The sequence below is a fragment of the Dermacentor albipictus genome, chromosome 9, assembly GCF_038994185.2.
Source record: "Dermacentor albipictus isolate Rhodes 1998 colony chromosome 9, USDA_Dalb.pri_finalv2, whole genome shotgun sequence".
Classification (NCBI taxonomy): Eukaryota; Metazoa; Arthropoda; class Arachnida; order Ixodida; family Ixodidae; genus Dermacentor; species Dermacentor albipictus.
The window spans coordinates 9,101,956-9,122,268 of record NC_091829.1 but is presented as its reverse complement, the minus strand read 5'-3'; positions in this window follow the sequence as shown (position 1 = coordinate 9,122,268).

Sequence of the window (20,313 nt, the reverse complement as noted above, 5' to 3'; positions counted from 1 at the left end):
TCCAGCCGTGGCACGCCTGCGAAAGGGTTCGAGGACTGGCCCGGGCATGGCGCACACAACGAAGAGCTCAGGACCGGTTAAAACTGGAAAATCCGTGCAGCTAGCTTCATTTGGCTTCTTTTGGCTGATAGGCACGCGAACGCCAGCGCGTTGAGAGAAAAACAGGCATATGCGTACGCGCAGAGATGGACAAAGAGATACACAAGTAGGTATACAGTGTTATCTACTGTTGGAGATTAACACCTTTTTTGTTGTTTAATTCGGGTTAACTGACCATTTATTAGCTTCTATGAGAACTTAGTGGTGGATATAAGGTCTAACGCGGATACCTGTTACGCGAATGTAATCTACATGCCTCCATTCGAAACTGAAGGTGCATTATATGTGCCCAACTGTGGACTGGCCTGTACGCGCACGCCCACACACAAAAGAAGAGCCCAGTTGCTGTCATGGACTTTGTCAAGAACTGGTGGTGGTGGTGGTGGTGGTAACAACTTTATTAACAATCCGGCAAATTCGTGGCCTGGGCCTAGGCCGCCCCTGAGGAGTTCCGGAGATCCTGTCTCCTCGCCGCCTCACGGGCTTGCTGGATGGCCCATAGTTGATTTTCGAGGTTTGAGCTGCGCAACGCGGCCGTCCATCGCGCCGCAGCTTCATCTTGGGAAACTGCATTTTCTTCGCATATAACGTCACATTCCCAGAGAATGTGTCTAAGAGTTGCGTGAGCCCTGCTGCATAGCTTGCAGTTATCATCTGAGTAGACGTCCGGATATATCCTCCTGAGATGGACGGGGTTGGGGAAGGTCTTTGTTTGTAGCTGCCGCCAGTCTACCGCTTGGGCCCTGTCGAGTTTGGGGTTAGGGGGCGGATAAACCCGCCTTGAGTTTTGATAAAATTTTGTAATGTCACAGTATCTGGTCATTCTGTCCCTCTCTGTCCATGCCTCCGTTGGATTTCCAACCCCAAGAGAGGATCCTTCTTCGCGGGCGCGGAACGTGAGACCTCGCGCTACGCGGTGGACCTCCTCGTTGAGGTTGGGTACGGGGGTGTCGGGGGACGTGTGAGCCGGGAACCATATAATGTGTCGTTCCTCCGTCTCCTCGGAGGTGATATAGTTCGCGTTAGCTTTGAGTATAGCCTCAGCCTTCGGCGAAATTCTGCCTTGTGCATAGTTTCTGACCGCCGTCTGCGAGTCACTGATTACGTATCTATAACTGGGGTTAACGATGGCTAGGGCTATCGCCACCTCTTCCGCTACCTCGGGGTTTTTTACACGTATGCTACAACAACTGACCAATCGTTTCTCGGTATTGAGGACGGCCACTGCAAAAGCACGTCGATCCTCGTATTCTGCCGCGTCAAAAAGAAAAGAAATCCGCCATGTTGGACGCTTTGAGCGAATTGGAGGGTGTAGCCGTTCTTCGGGCCTATGAGAGCTTAGAAAGTGTCATATTGTGGACCTGCCAAAGTCTCCCATATTGTGTGATCATTGGCGCTTAGGGCTGCCACGGGATATCTGATTGGCTCTATTACAGAGTTTGACAAAGCGGCGGAACTTGAGAATGTCCAGAATAGCACTTCTGGACAACACACACTACTCTCAATATCTAAATTTAAAACTCGCACTTATGGAAATATGGCTCGTGGCTTCAGAATCGGGCGCCTCGTGCTGCGCCTATCTCGGAGGTCATGCATGGTTTTCAAAATTGATTTTGTTGTTGCCTTAGGGAGCCATCGTTGGTGGATGTGATATGGAAACCATCTATAATATTTAATGAGCCGATTGTTACTGGAATATTTTACAACCACTATTATTTCCAAGGTTATAAAATCTATAAACAGTGGTGACGGTTACAAGACCGCTGCTGCTGTGGCTGCTGTTTTTGTTGTTGCCCTCACAAGATCTGGCTCATACTCACTGTGGGGGATTCTCGCCTGCCTCTGGCAACTTCGCCGTCGCCGTCGTCCGACTGACAGTGCCAAGCTCTCCAGTCCCCCCGGAGCGAGAGCGCCGAGCCGGCGCATTCAGGACAGAACACATGTGGCTGTGATTTACGACTCAAGTTCCCGTAACAATATTTCGGCGTCAGTAAGCGTGTTAAACGGGTGGAATGACGCCGGTTTGAACTGATACAATGCCCCCCGTTTAGCGCCCTTTCGTACAGCGTTTACCAGCGCGATTGCAAAGGCGAAGAGGCTTGTTTTAATGTGCGTGTGTGGCCGTACAATACTTGAGCGTCCTTCGTTGGCCTGCGGTTTTCTCGTTCCCACGCCGGCTCGTTGGCTGCGCCTTCGCTGGCTCATTCGGCGTTCGCCCCGCTTGCGAAGCGTGAGAGCCCTCACAGGAAAGCCAATTACGAAAGGAAAAGGCAGTGCCGAAAAGAGAAAGAATAAATAAACGGCTGCTATCACGCGCACGAGGCTGCACCGAGTGTCTGTGCTTAGTTTGCAGTGCGTTGCTCTCGCCGCTAAAAGCATCTGCAACTGGAGTCCAGCGATCTCCACGTCGGTTCAATTACCCTCGCTTATCAAATGAACGAGTAGCCATGCTGCATGATGCTGCCTGCCGGTTATTTCACGTGCTTTTATCAGCGGGTTCAGGCTCTCTTTCGCGCCTGGTACCTTTCTTTACTTTCATTTATCACTTGTAGCACTCACGCGCTTTACATTTTCTTGCACGAAAGGGCACCTGGAAACGAACCACGGGCAAGATGCTAATCTCTGCTTTCGAAAATTTGAATGGAATTCTGGGGTTTTACGTGCCGAAACTACGATTTGACTATGAGGCACGCCGTTGTGGGGTACTCCGGATTAATTTTGACCATAAGGCATCTTCGACGTGTCCCCAATGCACAGGACACGGGAGTATTGACATTTCGCTTCCCATCTGTACTTTTACGCAGTAACCGGCCATGTTCAGCCTGTTTTATCTTCGCTGCTTCCTATGCCTGCCGGTCGACCCCAGTCAACTGAACTAGGCATCTTGCTTATCACGACCGCTTCGCGAGGATGCTTGCAAGCTCTTTGTTATATCATCTGACTATCGTGTAATCAACGCAGCATTTTCTCATGTTTTGGTTTGAGTGCAATGCATTTACAGGGATCCTATCAAGCTGCACAAGCACGAGGAATTCGCTCTAGTCGGTAATTGTTCGTTGCTAATGAGACGCAATGCCATATCGCTTGCCTACTTGGAAACGGCGGTCGTTAAAGAAGGCCAGGTGGTAAAAATTTATGTGGAGCCCTTTTCTACAACGTCCCTCATACCGTGCTTTGTGGTTTCAGTACTTTAAACATCAAAATTTAAAACCAAATTTTAAGGAAAACTTTAAGTGCCTCCCGGGCATGCCAGGCTCATCTTACGTGAAATCACCCAATGGACGTGTGGAATTACAGGTCTTCATGCGAAAACAATCTGGTGTGCCAGCAGCAGCTACGGAGTGCCATGAGTTTCGCTGTGGATCTCGCCCGGCGTGGCTCACTCCACCTACAACCTGTTTCCGACGACAGGATCGCGTTGAATCTTGGCAGCTCTCGCGGGGGGACGCTTAGAAAACAACGCACGGTTGCCATTACACGGGCGACGAAAGTGAATGATGCGAGAGAAAGGGAAAACGTAGCTCTTTCGGGACGCTACATACGGGCCCACGCCATACACAGGTGCCTGGGGGGGAGCCTAGGTAATGGGCGCTGCAGCGCATGATGGCGTTGTATGTGTGTGTGTGTGTGCGTATACGTTGTCGACGAGGAAGTCACGCCTGCCGTAGCGCGCGCTCTCAAGGACCCGTCCCTCGTGGTTGGCCGGAGACGGCGGCGGAGGAGATGTTGTCCATTTCCCGTTACGTGCTTCTGCGCGGCATAACGCGGCGCTCTGGCTCTACAAATGCGTGCAGCATTGACGATGCTAGGGCGTCCGTCACTTAGGGTTCGCTTTTGAAAACCGGTGTGCACGGTAGATTGAACTGTCGTTCGAATTTTGCAGTATTGATACCACGAGGTAGTATACAACTGCTTATTTGTTGGCCAGTTCCCTGGCTCACGTACGGCTTGATGCTCGCGCTTTAAAGGATGTTAGACATCTGACGCTTTGGCAGCGGGCGGCGCTGGCTGGCTAATCTTGTAGCAGCAGCAGCAGCAGTAGTAGTAGTAGTAGTAGTAGTAGTAGTAGTAGTAGTAGTAGTAGTAGTAGTAGTAGTAGTAGTAGTAGTAGTAAACCTTATACCCCTGTCACACGGCACTCGAAAATGTTTTGAACAAAAAGACTTATCCCAAAAAGGAGTTTCGCCCGCAGACACACGACAGGGAGCGATCTATTTTTCAGAAGCGCTCTTTTCTGGAAAAAGAGTTCCTCGATTTCCTTTACGGCCGAAAAGGAGTAGCCTGGAGACCAGTGGGCGCCAGCAATTAATATATATTGAAAACAAATAAGCAAATGCGTATTTTTCTGTCGCCTAGGCTAATCACAAAAAAATTATCTTATGTCTCGCAGAAGGTGCAGTAAAGCCGTAATGCTCATTTTCTTCTGTACTCTCGTAGGAGTCGCGGATGTCACGTGATGACGCTTAGAGACGCGCGCCGCGTGGACGAGAAAGATCGCGCGCAGCATTGTGAGCATCGATGGCCAACGCCGCTGACGAAACAGCTCTATAGCGCGAACGCTGCAGCCAACGCGATAGAAGAAGCCCAATTTTGCCAGACAAACTTGTGCCCTTCGCTAGTCCTGCAAACGCTCTTTAAAGTAGGAGAATACATCATTGCTATAACGTTTCTTAATTTGGCGTTGTTAAACCTATTTGAAAAAATGTGTAATACAACAACTTTTCTCTTATATTTCGAGATACATCACTTTAATTTGGCCGATTGTGTTTCGAACGCCAGGGGCACGCCTTCGGTAATGTCCAGAAGGAAACACTTAAAAAAGATCGTCGTAGCCGTGTTACTGCTATGCAAGGCCTCTTCATTAAAAAGCCTTTCAAGTTGGTAAAGGACCGCTTACGTAAAAAAGTTTTACATGCTCGTGTGACAGCGGTATTATTTGCATGCACAAATGCCCAAGAAATACGACAGGTGCATGTTTCCTATGATACCTTAATTGGCAAATCACCGTACGCGAAATACAGCAGACGTGAGTTCGGCTCCAGATGCGGCTGGTTAGCTTTTCGTCCACTTCCATTTTCCTTTACCTTATTATTTCTGTATGTCAGTTAAAAGTAACAATTAATTTTGCCTAAGGTTTAGCTGTCCTCATTGCCTGTTTTTTTTTGTATTTGTTGTGATTGACAACAGTTGATCTCCTCGGATCCCCTTATTTCTCTCGGTCGTTTATTGAGGTTATGCCTACTTTGTCTAGGCAGCTATGCTGCAGCGGCCCATACCAGTGGCGTTCATAGAGTTTGCAATAACGGTGCCATAAAATTAGAACTGGCATACTCGATAGGCATAAAAATGAGCACACGTCTCTCTAGTTATAGTGAAAAATGAAAATTTTGTTCGTTATCGTACCGCGGAACGTCCCTAAGATGTCAGAACGAAAATAGGAGTGTCCGTCGGGAAAATTTGTTGATGCGCGAGCAGTGCTCTGCTTATGCATTTGTAGCGACCCAATGCCCAAGATGTTCATGCCAATCTGGTGATGGTGTAGGGAGACAATGTCCAAGCTTATGACGCTGTTGTAAAATGACGCAGACGAGTTCAGTGTGGTCGAACACTCCTGGGCGACAAAGTATAGAGTAGCCCACAGTCACTTGATGGTGAAGCACAACTTGGTGCGCAAATGGAGGCTCTAGTGCTTTCTTGACTGGCGCCTAGTGGTTAAACGAGTAGTGCAGCTTAACGTGAGGGCTGGCTTAAACTCTCACCCAAATGTTATCGCCAATCTTCCAATCACCTCCTACTATATTGAAAAGTATGATGCGCCAGCTCGCGTTACGAAATTTGGGTATTCGTGGGTATAAAGTGGGTGTTCGTCGCAATTTCATCAGCGTAATAGAAAGTTATTTATCGAATAGCACGTTTCATGTTAAAGTTGGCCATGCTCTATCCAGGCCATTTCTCCAGGAGACAAGGCTACCACAGGGTGGACTACTTAGTTGAACCCTTTTTATGGTAAAAATGAATTCGTTACGTTCATTTATTCCACGTGTAGTATGAAGATTTATTATACGACACCAACGCCTCACACCATCGAGGTCGCACCAGCAGTACACGAACGCTGATTGCGCGCACAGCGTCAGGCGCAAGAGCGTTTTCTTCCTCCTTTTCCTCACTACAATTGCTCCCGGGAGAGAAGATGAGCCATCCTGGCGACTTACGGCGTAAGTAGAATCAAGGGATCATAGCATGTCTTAAGTCGGCTGACATGAACCGTGTCACGCCCGCGATGTCATAGGTCGAGTGATGGCGTCCCAGGTTCGACAACGTAGTTGACGGCGGAGGTACGGTCTATGATGCGGTAGGGGCTATCATAGCGTGCAATAAGCTGGTTTGAAAGGCCAGGGCTGTGAGGTGCAACCCACAGCCAAACAAGGGAACCAGTCGGTAAACGTAATGTATTCACGCCACTGTCGTGCCGCAGCTTTTGGTGAGCTTGAGCGGCGGTCGTAAGGGTATGAGCGAGCTGCTTGCAGTCCTCTGCGTATTTGGGGGCTTCAGACACAGGCGTACATTCAGAAGCGCCGTGTCGGTATGGGATCAATGTGTCCATAGTACACGAGGGCTGTCGTCCATATAGCAGACAAAATGTTGAAAAGCCAGTGGTAGCTTGTGTGGCCGTATTATAGGTATACGTTATGAACGGCAAAACAGTGTCCCAGTTACTGTGGTCCGAGGCCACGTGACATGTCACCGAGTGTGTGGTTGAACCTCTCTGTCAAGCCGTTCGTTTGTGGGTGGTAGGCTGTAGGCTTGGGGTGAACGGTGCTGCATGCAGCGAGAAGGGCTTGAATTACTTCGGACAGGAAGACACGCCCCTTGTCGCTGAGCAGTTCGTGTGGTGCGCCATGTCGAAGAACGCCATGTCGAAGTTCCACAAGATGAAAAACGCAACTTCGCGTGCAGAGGCGGCCGGCAGTGCGGCAGTCACGGCGTAGCGCATCAAGTGGTCGACACCTACAATTATCCATCGGTTACGCGAGAAGCCGCAGGAAAGTGGTCCGTATAGGTCTATGCCGACGCGATCGAAGGGCTGAGCCGAACAGGGCAGCGGCTGTAACTGACCAGGAGGGCGCTGTTGAATTTTGCACCGCAGGACCACCATGCAAGCGCATACGTACTGGCGCACGAAGTGATACCTGCCGTGCCAGTGGAAACGCTGCTTCATCTGAGTATACGTTTTTCAGAACGCCGGCATGACCATTGTGAGAAGCAGCACGAAAATAAGGGAATATGTCCGAACGCATGTGTCGTGGTATCACAAGCAGCCATTTGCGACCATCAGGCAAATAATTTCTGCGGTAAAGGACGTTGTCGTGTACAGCAAAGTAAGTGGCTTGGCGACGAAGTCTTCGAGACGAGGGTGTGAAGGATGGAACGTGGAGGAAATTCAGCATAGTTGAAAACGGGATCTTTTGCCGCTCGTCCGGCATATCAGCCACGTTGATCTGTGAGATGGATGCGAAGGGTGTAGACACTGAAGCCACATCAGACGGTATCGGTGATCGGGAAAGCGCATTGACGTCAAGGTGCTCAGCCCGATCGGTAGACAACGCGGATGTCATATTCTTGTAAGTGCCCATAGGCCTAGGCGACATGAAGGATCTTTCAACGGGGATAGCCAGCAAAGAGCGTGGTGGTCGGTGACAATATCAGAAGAGCGACCATATGCAGGGCTGGAATGTGTCGAGAGCCCAAATATTGGCTAAGCATTGCCTTTCTGTTACAGAGTAGTTGGCTTCTGCCTTCTTTAAAGTGCGGCTCGCGAACGCGACGATGTACTTGTCGTAGCCGTCTTTCCGTTTTACGGGGACCGCACCGTGTGCGATGCTGCTGGCGATCGATGTGGACCTCTGTAGGCGTTGTGGGATCGTAAAGTCGCAGAATCGGTGGCGAAGTAAGTAGGCGACATAGTTGCTTGAAGGCTTCGTCACACGAAGGTGACCACGTGGAGCAAATTGGTCAGTGGTACGATGATAGTTGAAAAATTGCGGACAAAACGCCGAAAATAAGAGGAGAGCCCTATATAGCTGCGGAGAGCCTTAAGAGTAGTGGGCATAGGAAACTCTGCGACCGCGCGAAGCTTGGCTGGGTCAAGAAGCACACCGTCCTTCGATACAACGTGTCCCAATATTGTTAACTTGCTGGCAGCAAAACGACACTTTTTGATGTTGAGTTGGGGGCCGGCAGAGATGAGGCAGGTCAGTACCTCACGCAAGCGAACGAGGTGCGTCGGGAAATTTGGTGAAAAAACGACGATGTAATCAAGGTAGCACAGACATGTTTTCCACTTGTCTCGCAGGATGGTGTCCATCACACGCTCGAAAGTAGCGGGTGCGTTGCAGAGCCCGAGTTGCATTACGGTAAATTCGTACAGGCCGTCGGGTGTGACGAAAGCTGTCTTCTCACAGTCATCTTCGGCCATCGGCGCTTGCCAATAGCCGGAGCGAAGATCCAAAGATGAGAAGTACTCCGCGCCTTGTAAAGAGTCGAGGACGTCATCAATCCGAGGTAGCGCATAGACATCTTATTGAGTCGACAGTAATCTACGCAGAAGCGTATTGACCTGTCCTTCTTGCGTAATAATACTACAGGAGACGCCCAAGGGCTGTGGGAAGGGCGAATGACGCCACGGTGTAGCATATCGTCTACTTGATCGTTAATTATCTGTCGCTCGGTTGCTGACACGCGGGATGGTCGCTGGCGTAATGGGGGATGGGAACCAGTGTGGACGCTGTGAATGACGGTCGCCGTACGTCCCAGCGATGTTTGGTCGCAATCAAATGACAAGCGAAAATTCTGGAGAAGCGGGGGGACTTGCTGGCTATACGGAGGCGGCAGATCGGCGTTTAAGACAGATTCAAGAACGACTGACGATGATGACGACGACAATGATTTGATGATGATGATGATGAGGAGGAGGAGGATGCTGATGGTGATGATATGTAGAGCACGGGAGAAGTGAGGCCGTCGTATGTTTTATTCCACTTATGTTGATGACGTACAGATGGCATTTAAATTCTGTAACCTAGTAACCTGAGAACGACAGGTTAAACTGGACCTGAACAAGGTTTCCAGATGGGCACAGGAGAATGGATTTAAGCTAAATCCCATGAAGAGGTGGTGCGTGCTTTTTTCTAGAAATAAATGCCTGGACCCAGACTCCCATATTAAGCTGCATGGTCAACACTTGCCTGTAAACAAAGAGCACAACTTTTTAGACATCGTTTTAGAAACGAAATGAACCTTTATTCCACACCTGAAGTACCTTAAAAACAAATGCCTCGAAATCATCAACATTCTTAAAATTATGTCACACACGACGTGGGGTAGTGACAGGAAGTGTATAATGAACCTTTACAAACGCCTCATTCGAACACGCTTAGATTGCGGGGCCATAGTGCATCAATAGGCTACTCCTAGTGCCTTGAAGATGCTGAATCCTATTCACGACCTAGGTATCCGCGTGGTGACCGGTGCCTTCCGGACAACTCCTGTAGACAGCCTCTATGTCGAAGCTAGCAAGTGGTCGCTTCATCTTCAGAGGTCGTGGTCCAGTTTTATTGTATTTCCGAAAGTGAACGCAAATCGTGACCATCCCTTTTATGTAAACATGCACGGCGTGACATCTGCAACGCTGTTTAATAATCAACCAGCAGCCAGAGAACCATTATCTTTGCTCGTAAGAAAACTTTGTGTGAGGAAATGAGAGTTCCAACTCTTGAACATAGCCCGATGTTCAAGAGTTGGTGGTCCAGCGAAGCCATTGGTTCCAGCGAAGTCATTGCCGCCGTGGCAGTGGCAGCCCATATAATGCAATACATCGTTCGTCGTAGTGACAGAACAGGGCCCAAAGGCACGCTTCGAATGCATTTACTAAAATTTCAATCGAAATACTCGTGCGTAGAGTTTTAGACCGACGCTTCCAAGTCACATGCCGGCGTGTTTTACGCAGCAATCAGTTCATCCTTCTCTGAATCCGATGCCTTGCACCCGGAAACAAGTCTCTTTATGGCTGAGGCCTATGCATTATTGTCGGCTGCAAAACATATAAGGAAATGAAACATAAAAAAGACAGTTATATTTACAGATTCGCTAAGCGTCGTAAAAGCCTTAATGTCACTGCTTAAGAACCGTTTACTTACAGGAACCCTTTACTTAGTGAGCGTTATTTCTTTGCACAACTGATGTGTCTCACAGCATGGCCACGTGGTCATGTGACCGCGTCGTTATATGCTGGGTACCTGGGCAGATAGGCATCGAGGGTAATATGGTAGCTGAACAAATTGCCACGTCGATTGCATCGCAAGCTATCGATGCCAGCGCTGCTAACCCTGCCTTGGATCTCAAGCCTTTCCTGTGAAAGAAACTGAGAAGTCGCTGGTGGCGCAGCTATTAGCAATTAAGCCGCAGCTAGGTCCCTGGCTCTCCACAACGAAAACACGACGAAATGATGTCCTATTCTGTCGACTCAGCATAGGGCAGACATATGGCACCCACAGTTTTTTTGCTGACTGGCAGTGAAACTCCAACATGTAGTAGATGTAGCGAGAGGCTGACTGTCTTCCACGTCCTTTTGGAGTGTCGGGAATCTGAAGCTGAGAGAAAGAAACGCTTTCCTCTAGCATACCAGCAGCTCATCCTTCATACGGTAATGTTTCTTGGTGCGGAACCGTTTTTACATCAAAGCAGAGCATGCCGCCGTGGTTGTAGTTTGTATAGCACATGCCTCCATCCACTTGCGTTTTAAGGGCCATGTTAAGGCAGTGGTGCTTTTTGCAAGTGTTTGCCGGTGACATACTTTAGTATATTATATCATTCTTGCGCAATATATCTTTAGTGTTCATAGCACACCTCATTAGTCATTGCCACATATAATTAGAACTTGAGATTATTAGCCCGACAATTTCCCAACCAGACAGGCAATTCTGTCGAAATGTTTAATCTAATCAATTTCCCAACCAGACAGGCAATTCTGTCGAAATGTTTATCTAATCAATTTCCCAACCAGACAGGCAATTCTGTCGAAATGTTTATCTCAAGTTCTAATCAATTTCCCAACCAGACAGGCAATTCTGTCGAAATGTTTAGCTTCACATATAATTGCATATGGATTTTATGCACTTTACAGCGACAGTTTTTAGGCCCCTTTACAGCCACTTCACATCTAATCATAAATCATAGCTCCACTGCGAACTCATTAACAGTGGCCTGGCTCTTTTTGGCCATACTTGGCCCTTCCGCCATAAAACACCACATTCATCATCATCATTGCGTCCCACCTTTCAAAAGTAAATGACTGGTGTTACAAAAATGAAATTAGTTTTGAACTGCTTATAAGCACCTCATTTACTCATACCACACAGAATTTTCGAAGCTTTGCTTCACGAGGAAAATAATTTTGCATTGATACCCTTGAGGATAAATGGGGCGCATGGGTCCCAATTCTTGAATGATCATTTAGTGTCAGTGGTACAAATATGTCCCATGTTTTAAAAAATGAGCGGCTTGGTGTAGGGAAGTTCAGTTTCTTGTACACTTTTTCTCAGCGCTTCACTTACTCCTACCAAGCACAAAGCTTCAGGAGGTTTATAAAAAAAAAGTATACGCCGCTATATAAGGGGTTCAAACGAACGGCCCTCTTTTGTCATGCAGCGACGTGACAATATAACTGCTGGTTTGGTGTAGTTCTCGTGTAGAGCTGGTTGGTCTTCTGGTAAGACTGTTTTTATCTTTTACTAGCAGATTAGAAAGTGGCTTCCGGTCCAAGACTCTGTGCGGCTTGTGGCTTTGTTAAAGGTTATACGAACGAATAGCTCTGAGAGTCCTGGGAGTGGGTCCATCGAAAGAGAAATAAGTGCACGTGACCATGCGCACCACTTTCGCTCGCTTAACGCACAAAGCTGCGGCTGATTTGCTTCAAGAGATTCCCTTTTGGTCAATATAAACGCAAGGTGACGCCGATGTCCTTGTGGAAAGATGGTTTACTGAAATGACTCGAATGGAAGAAGACTGCGCTCCTCAGTAGGCATTGTGCGGAACTTCTTTCTTTCTTGCTTTGAATGCCTTTATTCGATGCGCAAACGGCTGGACTAATGCGGTTTTATTTGTGACCCGCTCGCCGGCGCATTATGACAACAGAACGGCGCTATTATCCCAAGCTTAGGCTGCATACGTGCCTACAGGTTAAATGAACAATGTGCACAAACGCCAAACTGAATCTGAATGAACCGTCCATTCCACGCATAGAGCGATGAAACGTAAAACGGCAGGTGTCACTTGAAGAGGTTGGAAGGGGGCAATAAGAATTTATTAGGAAGCAAACCGGTGTAGATGATTTTCTCATTGAGATTAATAGGAACGAATAGTTGGACGGGTCATTGTACGCGTGGAGTAACTAACTGGTGTAACAAAATGGGGCTTATCGAAGAGAAACAACCTCACCGGACAAATATTATGACCAGTTCCTTCGTCCTGCAGTTGACGTGACATAGGCTGATGATGAATCTGTTCTTTACGCTGTATCAGTGCGTGTGTATGTCTCCACCCTGTTAAAAATAAATAATAGGCGTACGCACACAAACGAAGGAGAACGAAAACGAACGTTCTTGCAATTGTTTTAGACTCGAGAAGTCGTCCCGGCTCTATATGCAAGACAGCCGCTTGCTTCGTTTTTTTTTTCTAAGCTTATGAAGCTGCCTTCAGCCATAATACGGTGTATAGTCGTAGCTAACGAAAATTTGACCCTCTCGGACACTCCATGCCGCCATAGATATATCGCCGGCTTCATAATTAGCCTGTCAGCTGCTATGTACTCGTAATACCATCGGTATTGGCTTCCGCGAGTTACCTGAAAGTCACGAATGAGTGGCGGAAGGAATTCGGGAATTTCGGCGGATGTGCCTTTTCTCGCATGCACTCTATCATGACGCTACGTTTCCGTGCCTGGCTCGAAGGGAGAATGTCGAACTCGTTCGTTCTGAGTAACCGGGACGACAGTGCTCTTCATAAATAACAGTCTGTAAATATGCCACGTGCATTAAACTTACTATCACTATCGAAGCTTCGGAATTTGCAATGTGGCCTTGCTTACGATCCTAAAGTATCATTTTTTTATCCTAAACGTCTTTATTAAGTTTTTATTGGAAACTTCTGCTTGGCGCTGCTTCTGCGCCGGAAGATGTGGAATGTCTATGTTGGCGAATGATGCAGGTGCGGAGGCGTTGCACGGCTGCGTATAGACGGCGGTGGTGTTGCCTGCTCTTTCCAGGAGCACACACGACTACCCGGTTGGCGGTCATGTGACCGCGTGTTTCTTTTTTATAGCGTTACGAATTCAAAAGAGAGATCGGTTCCTTTAGGTGGCACCTGAAAATTCTCGCCAGAAGGCACACAATGGAATGAAAGCACAAAAAACACTAAAAGCGGCACAGGTTCTAGTGGGTATCGAACCTTCGGCTGACGGAAGCGGGAACGACGCAAGTGTGTGGACGAGTCTTCTCCGCCTGCGCTGTTGCGACGGTGCTCCTTCGCTCCTCGTCAAGTGGGGGACATTGCGACGAGATTAGTTCTCCTCACTTCTGCGGCTAATATTTCGCATATAGCGAAAAGTTTTACCGTCACCATGCCATCTACATTCTGGATTGCAATGCGGCACGCAGCAGCGGGCATGTCGCAGCACTCTGTCACGCACTCGAGGGTCCGCAGGTCCGCACTGAACTGGCGAATAAAAAGAAACGTGCAGGACGCACGGTCAAAAATAGGGGAGCAGCTGGCGATCGTGCGATAGGGTATGGCGAGCAGAATGGGGTCGGAGCCACGGATCGCATCGAAAACAGCTGGTCTGGAAGAAAGGCTTCGAACGGCCGCAACGGGCTTTCAAGAAAAGGAGCGAAACTCGCGGTGAAGGCCACGACAAAGGGAATGCGGCACTACTCCGGCCAGTGGCGGGGCGCATCCCTCCAGGCGTGCGCGCCTGCGCACTGGGCACCTCTGGTGCAGGCGGTCCTTTAGTCCCGTGTCGCACTCCCCACCCCCCCTTCTCTCTAGCCGTGTTTTCGTAAGGCAGAGCACGTCCTCAGCACTGGGCCCCGTAGTAACGCGAGGTGCCGACGGGGCGTGTGTTCCTGAGTCGTCTGTTCACTCGTTCGTTCCCGTTGGCGCACGTGGAATGCGAAGTCATTGTTGTGCAGGTGTAGACGGCTCTGACGGGCACGAGGACTTGGCCGCCGTCGACCGATGCCGGAGGGCAGCAGCGCTTGCGAAAGCCCAATTGCTTCAAATACCTAACACGGAGTTTTTGCCCTCGCTTGTTTGCTAAAGACGGTTAAATAAGGTAAAGTAGACCGGACTGCACTTTTAAAGTTTGGTGTTTCTCGTTGTCAGCACGTGCGCTGTGGTAGTGGTAGGACCCCTGTCAAGAGATTACAAGCGCGTGTAAGCCTGAGTAAGCCGTCTATGTGGGATACCCGGGATTCCTTGTTAGAGGGATCGGAAATAATTTTTTTACAGCAGGGTGGTCAATTAAAGAGCGGAGAGCACACGTGCATTGTCATCGCGCAACCATCGGAGCGCGGCCAAGGACTCACCCGGGATTCGAAGCGGACAGCGCGTGCAGGCCATAAGCACATCGCACCTACTATAGCTGCAGCGGCAGGTTTGTTGGCGATCGAAGTAGAGTACCTAAATCGAAGCCTTACTCGCCTCCGCATTGAACAAATGCCGGCTGGCCGTGCGGGTGACATTAATTTTTCTCAAGTCAGACGTCAATCCGGCAGAGTTGCGGTAAAAGAGGCATTTATCGAGTGCTGTGGGATACTACTTCCGTCTTATGAATGCACTCTAAAAGTGTTTACGCCATTTGGGGCGTATGTTGTCCACAAACAATAACCGTTATCTGTAACGCTTGCGTCCCCGCTCGTGAAAACTCTTCACTGCCTACTTTCTCGTCGAGAGTGCAATGTTACGTTGATAACGTGCATGCCGTTCGGGATCTGAAAGTAGCGGGCGCGTAGCTTTAAAAAACGGAATGGCACGCAAGGCAGATTATGATTATTATTTGGGGTCGAAGAAAGGCCTAAAGGGGGGAAACTTTCTTTAATGTGGCACAATTTGATCCCTAATTTAATTTCGTTATCACGATTGTTCGTCCCGTCAGTTTCGGTATGTGTACTCCATTGTGATTTTGTTCTAGCTATGGACCGGCGAGTTGTTCTCTTCAGCAAGGCAACTAAGCTACTTCGGCCCAGATGTTTATTCACTAGTATATTGAGTCTTATGGGGGAGCTTAAGCGGCCGGAGCGGCTTATGGGGGAGCTCTGGCCGGTGCACTTCATGAACGGCAGTGTAGCGCAGGAATATGTTTCTGCAATGAGTGGGGCAGGGTTCGAGTATCTTTGGCTCAGAAAATGGTCTCGTGTTCAGCCGGTTTAAAGTGATCCGGAGAGAAAGGCAGAGTTCTAGCAAACCCTGTGCACGCCTCCACTGCGTGTATAGGCACACTGGAGTTTGCGACAATGTTTAGGTCAAGCAGCAGCGTCAAGTGCGCCAACTGCGCGGCCAGCGCCTGCGCTTGCCATGCCGGGCAAACAGGCCACCAGGCAGCTTTGGACGAGAATTAGCGCCGCAGCGCCAGCCGCGCCCCTCTCCCGGCTTACGCGCTCATGCAAACCTGAACGCCGATGAATGGTGCTTCCTTTGTTCTAGCGCTGTGTGTGCTTATTGTTATTTTGCACCCTCTTCCTGCTGCGTAGGCGTACGTTCCGCGCGTCTTGCTTTATTCCGCGCCGCCGGTATTGACGTCATCGGGGCACTCGGCCACAACATCCCTGTGGGAAGTTTCCTCTTTCTGAGCCCGAGTCGTTAGCGAACGTGTTTGTCGCGCTCGAATGCGGCGGACATTGTTGAGCGGCGAACGCTATAGACTTCGCCGCTGGAGGAACCACTGCTCACGATCACCTAAGGATACAAAACTGAGATATTTAGAAAATCTTCATTTGTGGGTTTTAACTCGTTGTAAAAGAAACTCTTGTCGCCCGTGCAACCCACCAGAGGTTTCCGGAAATATAGACTGATGCTTTCCTTGCTTAGCGCCTCCATACAGACAAGCTCCAGTACTCGACGTCACGAAGGATGCGACGACGCTGTGTGCTGTTATGTCGTCCCATAGGTGCTGACAAAAACGAAACAGAAAGGAAAAAAAAATGAAGCCAGATAGACGGGCATTAGCGGCGTGAATTTTTGTTTCAGGCAAAATTTATAGACGTTGTCAGAACTATAAATTTTACTTTGAATATATGGTTGCTCTAAACGGCGAACAGGAAGGAAGCGTCAGCGGTGTGGTCTTTTTATTTCAGCGTAGAATATGCATGTTTGTTTACAAACCTGGATCTTGCCCGTAGGTCGAGTGTTTAGCGCAACGATTGAATACGCAGACAGGGACACAAAAGGATAGAACGAAAGTAGTAGTAGTTTGCTTTCGAAAACTGCCACGAAAGCAATCAATAAAAGCAGCGCAGACACTCGCAGCATCGCGCCACTGAAAACACGCTGCATATATCCTATTTCATTGTGTTACTTATAATACTTGATTATAGTGCTATATAGTACGCCTCCTAAATGTCTCTGTCAATCCCTTTTGAATACGGTTCAAAAAGGATCATTTCGCTTGGGCGCACAGTGATGGAAGTATCATTACCAATTTGAAGCTAACACGGTAATAGTTGATTAACGCGTTTTGTCATTCCTGTGCGTTGTCGTGCTAAGTGGTGTGTTCTCCGCATGTGTTTATATACGCCTGGTATAAGTGCACGTTTAAGTCTAGAATAAACTTCACTTGGTAATAACGCCTCCCTTATTTTTTTTTCTATCGTACTTCTTGTGTTTTATGGCGCAGAAACGTGTACGTCAATGCAAAGCACCCCTGGAAGGATCTCAGTTCAAGACAGGTTTATGAGAAAGCTGGAGCGGTCGCCTGGCTATTCGAAACGCGTATAAAGTGCCGCCTGAATTTCTAGAAGGAACGCTTTATCATCTATCTTTAGTAGGTCGTTTGCAAACGATCCAGCTCGCATTGTTTTCGTCGAGTTGCCGACGCCCCTTTGGTAAGAACCCCGAGCGTGCGATAAGCCAAGGAGGAAGGAAAAAGTTAGGAGGGAGCATCGCGCAATGCGACTGAAGCCGCGTGTGGTGGCCTAAGACGTGGTCGCACGTTGAAGTGCGCGGTTGGTGTTCGTGTTCCCGCTCTGCGGACTGAGCCGCTGCAGGGCAGCCGAACAAGCGCGCACCGAATAAAAGCTGCTCGCATATCTACTAGGAATCAAACCTCTCAGCAAATCTCGATTCCTGCCCCGTGATCTCGACGCAAAAGGTCACGTGCTGGGCCACCATTGCAAAGAGCTGCCTTCACGGAGCACTCGCTTGCCAAGGCTGGCTGCGTGACGTACTGCTCTCTCCTAACTTCTTCCTCCCTCCATGCGATAAGCCGCGGCAATGAAACGTAACTGAGAGCTTGACATGGCTTGATGCTGTTTTAACTCCGGCCTCTTTGATAGTGCCTTGTTTACCGCAGATGAACGCTCAACAGGTTTATATAGACGATTGCCATTAACTCGGCACAACCTGACGATAAGGAGAGTACATTCTCTAAAGCCCTTCGGGGGACACCTGAATGGGCCAGCAGAAAGATGAGCGCACGTGAAGAGCTAGCAGTGAACAGCCACCGTCGAGTAGGTCAACCGGCTGTGCCCGGTAGTCGTTATCACTTCAAGTTTACGAAAGCTCAGTGGTTTGCACGCTCGACTCTACAATGCAGATTGTTTCTCTCTCTCTCCCCATTGGGATATGTAGCGGAACGGTACAGTAATCTTTTCCCGTTGTCCTTTCGCTGCGTAGTAGGCCGTGCCATTCCGAACTTTGCCCCAGAATCACACGGGAAAGTGTTTCTTTTATATGTGTGACATGCATACGTTTGTGCGTTTTGCACATCGGCGACAAGTAAACTCGGCCCTTTCGGTCTATTTGATTGCTTAGATCTGCAGTAACAAACCCCTCAGTGCGTTTTTATTTTGCCTGTTCGTCGACCGGCAACGGTTTCAGGCGGCATTTCGCAGCACTACATCGTGCCTGGAGTTTCGAGCTATTAATCACGACAAGCCTGTTTGCAGTGCGCAATCAATACACGAGTGTCTTTTCGGGCTGTTTTGAAGCTCCGCGCGCGCCTATGATAAAGCGTCAGTGCTTCCAATCGTTAATGGAACTTTCTGGATAAGTGGCCCTTTTTCGTTGGGGATGATCTATAGTTAATGGCTCATTAGGGGAACACGAATGGCTCCATCTGTTGAAAATGCGCTCGATTCCCGATCTCTGTCGATGTTATATTTGGATTTTACTTTGCGAATGAACAAGACGCACTGCTATTGTGGATTCAAAAGTCTCTAGAAGTTAGTGAATGCTTACCCGTTTTTGTTTTTCAATTGTCATATGTACTGCTGCGCGGTAGGGGACATAGGTAAGGACAGAATCATTTCTTAAATTTTATATAACGTCAACTTGATGGATGTCCGGTTTCGTATAATTTAATTAATAGTTATGTCTACTTCGCTTCCTCCTGTAGTTGTCATCCGCATTTTCCTTTTTATTACTGTTTTAAAGAACAAAGAAAATAACAAGACACTTCACGTGTTCCCTTTTATTTCTTTTAAATTTCTCAGATCTTTTTTTTTTCACCTATTCCCCTCTCATATCAGATTCGGAGATCAGAAATGGAGAGCATATTCAACTGATGGAGCGTTCCTCATATAGTTAATTTGCTTCTTTGCATTCGTTCATTCATTCATTCGAAGGCTTGTGCTGCATATAGCCTTTGTTTTTCTTTGACATTTAAAATCCGATCTGTGCCGGCGGGCGGTTAAGGAGTTGCCTTCACGAATGCTTACGCAACACTGGAACTGGGTCTGGATCTCCTTACAGGGAACATCGACCGCTTGCTACGCCACTCTCTTCGATATCACTCACACGAAGACGCATTCCGGTGAATGGACTTGGAGCCGGATTGTATGCGAGAACGAGTTTCAATGCGTGGCCCCGTCAGTGTGCTTTACACATTCACCACCGTCTTTCCTTATAATTACTCTCTCTCTCTCTCTCTCTCTCTCTCTGTCCCTCCCTATTCACATTTCCCTTCCGTCAGCATAGTTATCCAACCAGACGTTTTTATTTATTTATTTATTTATTTATTTATTTATTTATTTATTTATTTATTTATTTATTTATTTATTTATTCCGAGTACCGGTAAAGGCCTTTATGAAATGGTGAGCAAAATGAGAACAAGGTGAAAGCGCGAGCCAACGCTTCGACAAGTTGAAGAAGACAAGTTCACTTGTCGAAACGTTGGCTCTTGCTTTCACCTTGTTCTCATTTTGCTCATCGTCTTGAATTTCCACCACCCGACTTCCCCAGTTTTTCCTATATTTATGAAATGGTAGTCTATAGCAAGAGAAGGGGGAACGGGGACGGATACACTGAAGAAATAGTTCGTTAGTGCAAGAAAAAAAGAACAGTAATAAAAGAAAGCAAGATGATTACAGTATGTAAGTCCCAGAACAAAGCAAAAAGCTACAGAATAATATATCAAGATACAATTATGCAATTGATATTATTGGTGAGATCAATGTACCAGTATGAATAAATGCACACTCGAACACTAGCAAAATATACCTAGATCACGTAAGCTAAAGTTGAGTACTGTGTATGGTCAGCTGCGCAATAGTTCTTAAAATATATTGAATGTAATGGCAGTAGATTTAGTTGGTTCTGGTTAAGCTGACAGCCCTCTCCATTTCTTTTTTTCTTTCTCTCTCCAAACCTCGTCAGTAGAGTGTATCAGTGAGTCCGTTCAGTAGAGCATATGCAGACATAATTTTGAAAGGAAGATAAAACGAACAAAATAACATATCGCAACGTAAACAATAGTTCTGAGAATGACAACTGTTGCCTACCTGGCTTTATTACTCTTCCAGTCGATGGCCCAGCCGGTCCAATCAGGGCGAGCGAGAAATAAGCGAACTTCTGCCGCCATCGACCTCTGGTCTTAACGAGATGGACGACCACTGACCGACTTGGTACCTCCGGCGAGAACTGTAAAAACCCCTACGCGGAGAGAA